Source organism: Benincasa hispida, chromosome 7, assembly GCF_009727055.1.
Source record: "Benincasa hispida cultivar B227 chromosome 7, ASM972705v1, whole genome shotgun sequence".
Taxonomy (NCBI): domain Eukaryota; kingdom Viridiplantae; phylum Streptophyta; class Magnoliopsida; order Cucurbitales; family Cucurbitaceae; genus Benincasa; species Benincasa hispida.
This window is the reverse complement of record NC_052355.1, coordinates 34,148,966-34,155,425: the sequence shown is the minus strand read 5'-3', so window position 1 is coordinate 34,155,425 and position 6,460 is coordinate 34,148,966. Positions and strand designations below refer to the sequence as shown.

Below are 6,460 nucleotides of genomic sequence, written 5' to 3'. Positions count from 1 at the left end.
CACAATAGTCATCTTCATATATTTAAATCATATCTCTAATTCTAATCTTCCTCCCCAATCAGATATTATGGTGCCGGTATAGACCGAAATTCCGTTATGGTCCAATTCTGACCAGTAATAGATACCGGGGCTTTGCAATATTTGACTGATCACAATTCTATACAGTCCATTTCTCCTATTCCGTTTAATTTGAACGTTTCAAATTAATTTCTCAAGCTACTCTAATGTTTAAGCATTTACGAGCTAGTAGGGGGACCTTGCGAACCTACAGATCATGGGCTCTAACGATTCTAGAGTAATCGGCTAAACTCATTAGTCCGATCTAACCCCCATTCGTTAACTAATGGGACACTCCACTATAGCCCATAGTTGAATTCCCCTCACTGTAGATATATTATGTCCACTTTATAACCATAATCAGTAAGGTAATCCTTCACAGGTTGTTCATAATCACAAATAGGTCAAACTTACTGTTTTACCCCTGTGAATACATCTTGTTCCTTAAGTTCCTACTGACCCTCTAATGAACAATTCTGATTCATAATCTCTATGAATCAAATCTTTTCTCTATCATGAGAAGATGGGGTCTCGATTTTTCAAGACCTGGAATCAGTACTTAAGAGAATAACCTATCTGCTAACCCTTAATCGGGTAGGAGTGAATTCCATCTTGCAAAGCTATGTCTCCAGCTATTCATCCGGTCTTATCCCCAAAATGGGAAGCTTATTGAGCAGTACTATTGGATTACTCTCACTGTTTGCAGATCAAAGTATAATCTCGAATAAATTGGAGTTTATAGCTAGCTTAGGATTAAGATCAAGTTAACCTAGGTTATTTGATAAATGAAATAGTCAGTTTAAACAGTAAACGATCGTTATAAAGAAAAATGACTATTTTCGTGGTCCACTCTATATGCAAACTCACTGCATAGGATGCCTTCACTCTCATGTCTCAACATGAACGATTTGTAGATCACATCGTTTGTAGCATTTTACAGCTTCTTGTAATAACCACAGAGTGGGCCGCATCTAATAGTGTTACCAAGATGAGATACCCAATTTCATCCATATACTTATTAGACCATTTAGGCTATATACTGTCAACTTGATCCTGTTTTTGTCATTATATAAAGTTACAGTATTCAGACTATAGCCAAAAATACATTTATTGGATTTTTATAATAAGATGCAAAATAAAAAAGTCATTATTATTGATAAATATAATGTATAACACGAACTGCGGGTTCTAGGACATTGCCAACAGAAGGATGATTCTTCTTCACAATTACTCACCATGTTTTAGATCTCATTTTTTACAAAAGAATTTTATCACTCAACATTCTCTCTCTCCGTGTGTTACAATCGTGAGGAGAAGAAGAAGTGAAACAGATGGAAGTGAAGGCAATGAGAATAAGAAGTTTCTCAGTTGTAAATCACAACATGTAAGGATGGAAGAAAGAAGAACACAAGAAACTTAACGCGGTTTGGCAACAAAAGCCTATATTCACGAAAGGAACTGGTATTTTCGATTTCTTGGAGAGATTATAAAAAAATACAGATAAGCATCTTTGTACTCTGTTTTTTTTTTTTTTTTTCACTCATACTTATTTTCTGACTTCAATCTTTTATATATAGGTTGAGTTACATGATAGTGATGAGAGAAATAACAAAAACTAAAGGTTAGATTTCACTTTATTAGTTACTATTTTAACATAATTATTATGATAAGTTAGGCTTAAGATTATGAGTGGAAAATAATCTCTTATGCATTAAATTAAATCAAATAATTACACTAGTTCATATCAAGATTGTTTCTTTCTAGGTATCTTGTTTTTTAGTGCGACTTTCATGTTTCAAAATATAATTGAAACAAAATTATTATTTTAAAAAAATTAAATTACTTATTTATTGATAATTTATTTTAACTCATTTGACGATGATTGAAGCTTGTTCTATTTGTTGGTTGACAGGTTTTTTTTCTCTTCTTCTGAATTTCTCAGTTTGCTTGATTGACGTTCTTTTACTTCTTGTTAACTTCATGTATTTCTAAAAAGAAAGGTCAATCGTTATAAAGAAATTATACAAAAAATGTCCTTACCGCACGTGTGGTTAGTGCTAATTTTATACCTGTGGAGTTATTATTATTTTTTTTTTTACTTACAACAATAAATTTATAATAAATTACAGTTGGGCCATCAAATTTTTTTTGTTTCTACTTAATACGTACTTAAACTTTAAAAAATATCTAATAGATCTTTGTGGTATTCAATATTTTTTTTATGATAAAGGTTGATGTTAATAATACACATACACATACACACTTTGAATTTAATGATTTGTGTCACACCCTGTTACAGATTTCTCCTCTAACTTAGAACAAAGTTTGAAGACGTTAAACATAACTTTTCTCTATGAGATCTAACGTCCCAAATCCTAACATATACTATGCTCATGATCAAACCCATACATCCAAACCAATTATCCAAAATAGTTTACATTCATTAATAGTATAAGAATTCAACTCAGTTTAAATCATAGTACTGTTTTAAAATATTTACAGAACAACAGTAAGGATTATTTTTAACAAAACCTTTCTTGACATGTAACTCACAAGTTTTAAGTATTCTGGAGTACTCTCAAATATATGCACAAACAATATAGTAGGTGTCTAACAGCATAAGTGGCGTTTGACGACTTAGCAGGCACCAGGAACTTTATTGCTACCTAGGGAAAAAAACATAAAACATTAAAAACATGAGCTGAAGCCCAGTGGGTGGTAATTTCATATAAACATAAATTTTCTCTTTCTTAAACATCAGTGAAATTTATCAAAATCATTTTATAAAATATTGGAAAAATATATAAAAGTCAATAACATCTCAAATGCATGTTATTCAAATAATGACATGATCATACTTCATAGAAAGCACATTATAAAGCATTAGGAGTTATCAGACAACTGCACCAACTCTGTACCCAAATACTCGTTTACAGTACCGGGTTACTCTGGACAAGGAATGTCCCTTGTAGTGTAAACCAAATAATAAGGTCATACGTGCACACAAAATTTCCTCATGGCTAGATATGGATATACACCACAGGCCCAGGTTCCTTTGGACTTTCCGGTATACACTAGCCACATCTGACCCCGGTAACCCTCCGATAGCCTGGGTGGCACAATAGGTGAAGGTTTCTTTAGACTATCTGATATATTCTGACCACATTTCACCCTGGTAACCCCCTGATCGCCTGAGAGGTGCTACTGAAACACATTGAAGTAGCTTGGAAAGAACCATCTCTCGGGTACAAGAATTAGAAGTTTGAAACCACTTTCACAAACCGTTCAACATCATTTATTCCACCATCAAAAGATTTTCTTACAAAACCAAACAAATTATAATAAAGTAAAATCAAGTTCCATACTACATTTTTATAACCCCAGTTTATATAAAATCAGTGAAAATTCAAAAATCATGATTCAAAGCATTTCTGAAATAATAGTCAAGTAAAACATATCATGCCAACACATTTCATAAATCATAGCATACTATCACATGTGTATATTTTTATATCGAAATACTTAAAATAAAGTCATTCACTGTTAATCGTCTTCTCCTCGAATTCCTAGTTCCTCTGGTTCTTGTTTATTCGTATATTGATAATCTCCTAGTTATCCTCCATATGACCATAATTAAATTACTTCATAATTAACCTTAAAAAATAAATAATTTCACTTATACTTTCCCCAAAATCCTAATTTGATCCAATTTATAGTTTATTTTGCAATTTTGTCCTTTAATTACGTTAAAATTAACTTAAGATCCCAAAACCAATCCTCAACAAGAACTAATTTCACTTCAATTTTCATTTAATTTTAGGGTTTCCCTTTCAATTTAACTATAATTTTACTCAATTTAGAGTTTACTCACAATTAAGTCCTTTTAATTATTTAAATTACCTTAATTTCCTCAAAATTAATCCAAGTTAAGCTCAATATATCTTAATGATATCAATTAGGACTTCAATCAAACTTGAGTATACTTAATTTCTCCTGATGCCATCCTATTTTAAGGTTTCACCTTACACTTTAATCCTTAATTTATCTTAAAATTGACTTAAGACTCCAAATTAATTCAATCTCAAGGTCAAAACATCTTATTGGTATCCATTAGAACTAAATTAAGATTAGGAACACTTTAACTAATCTTAATTTTGTCCAATTTTACCTAATTTTTTCACTAACCCTAATTAAGGTTTACTTTAAAATAGCCCCTTAATCAACTTCAATATGGCATAGGATCCCAAATTCTTCTAATTTTTGGTTTAAAGTATCATAACAATTCCAATTTGACCTTTAATCATGCTTAAAAGCACTTTAATTAACTTAAAATTAGATTTTCCAGCTTTTAATAATGGACAATAGATGTCAGACAAAAATCAACTATAAAAGTCAACTCTTTCTTCAACCTTCAGTCCAAAATTTTTCAGATTTCGGTAGTTTTCCGACGACCTTTCGGTGACCAATTTCTCTCATTTCGGTCATACCCATTCTAATTAAATTATACAAACCTTTTACTCATCTCTTAAACTATCTTACCTCAAGCTGCCTCGAATCGCCCTAAATTATCCGAAATCGATCAAAATCTCCACAGGTACCTATTTTTCAACGAAAAACTTCAAATTTCAAAATTAGAATTTCCAGCAAATAAAAACCTAATTAAACTATATAAACTTTTTACCCATTACTAAGACTAACTACCTCAAAATTCGGACATCCGATTTACTCTAAAACTTCCGGAATAAGCAAAATACTTCTCGGCACCCTTGTTTTTTGGGCTAAAAGTTGTAGAATTTTCAGAGTTTAAATTCCTCAAATCAAAGACCATAGAATATTAGAGGGACCTTAGAAGGAACTTACCTTTAAACTTGGAGTTTCAAATTAGCCTCTAAATCTTAGAATTGGTAAAAAAAAATCCCAAGTTTCCCATGCTTGCCGTCTACTCCGACCGCCACTATTTTACTTCGCTTTCCTTGCTTTTCCAGCCACGATTATTCAAATCAAACCCCCCACTAGCTTGTTCTTTACTTCTTTAATTTCATACCATTTTGCCCAATTTTTCTTCATAAGAAAGGCTCTAATTCGAAAACTTGTTCTTCCTCTTTTTAAACCCACGAACACCCCAACTTTCCAAATTCTTGTTTCTTGTCTGAATTCCACCTCTAACTTTGAGCTTTCCACGTCTTTGGATGACTCTCCTTTCATCTTTTGGGCATCCAATCAGTAAATTTGAAGAATACAACCCAAATTTTATCAAGAAGCCCACAAATTTCCCTTCTCTCTTTCTCTCGGGTCTCTCATTTTTTTCTTCCAATTCATCCTCAATTCCAGCCTAAAATAGGTCCTACAATTCCATGGCACCTTCAGTTTGCCATTAAACCCTTGAAATTTCCAAAATTTACATATTTAAAAAATATTGACTTTTTAGTTGACTTTGACCTTGGACTTTGACTTTGACCATTGAATTTGACTTTAAATTGTTCCGAGTATGCCTACTTCACCCTCAAATGTCTTTTACAAGCTCGACTAGTTCGTTACCCTCAAATTATTCTCCAGATCCATACTTCCCCTTCCTCAATGAAACAAACGTCGATTTGATTCTTTCTATGTTCAAATATATCTCTTAACTAACAGTCTCAAATCAAACTTAATCTCGAGTCCCCGAGTTCAACCTCAACTATTAGTTCTCTAGCATTTATGAGAAAAAGTAAAAGAAGAGAGGGCTTACAATTTGAACTTGTGATCTTTTTGGCAAAATTATATGTTATAAGTTGTATGTTCAGAGCATCGAAACAAGAGAAGTTAATGTGACAAAATAGTAAAATTAAGTGGGTGAAAATAATTTTACTCAAAAAAATATAAGGTAAAAATATTGTGGTTAAATTAAAAAGTGATTTTTTAAACAAATAGTAAACAAAAATTGGAGAAGAAAATCCGAATACTTAAAAAATATGGGTAATGATTTTATCTTTTTTTTTTTTTTTTTTTTTTTTTTTTGAAAATGAGAATATTATTAAAAATGAGAACAAAGATTACATAGGAGAAAGCTCATTTTGAGCTAAATACAGAAGCCAGTTGGGAGAGGAATTAACCCAACAAATAGAGGGGGAATAGATGGATACAGAAGATGGCAGAGAGTGAGCTAAAATGTTGCAGCAACGGGGGATATGGCTGATGGAAAAGGAAGCAAGGGCCTAAAGGGAATCTTGAATTTTTTCAACCCAAACACAAATTTCATTTCTAAAGGAAGTAATCTCATTGATAGCACGACAAGAAGTGAATTCGACTCGATCTGAAGATGAAGATGGTTAAGGCTGATAGCCAAATCCACGCCATGAAGAATAGAAACCATTTTTACCAAAACAGTGCTGAGAAGAGAACCATATAAGGAAGAAGAAATAGC

General features: G+C 32.1%; 1 long non-coding RNA gene across 1 annotated transcript; it reads right to left on the bottom strand.

The window, feature by feature from the left end:
- Positions 1 to 2,889: 2,889 nt before the first annotated feature.
- Positions 2,890 to 5,407, bottom strand: LOC120080873. Its single transcript, XR_005482673.1, has 2 exons — positions 4,918 to 5,407; positions 2,890 to 4,655 (listed from the first exon to the last, which is right to left on the bottom strand). It is a non-coding gene; the product is annotated as an uncharacterized LOC120080873 (long non-coding RNA).
- Between the last annotated feature and the right edge of the window lie 1,053 nt (positions 5,408 to 6,460).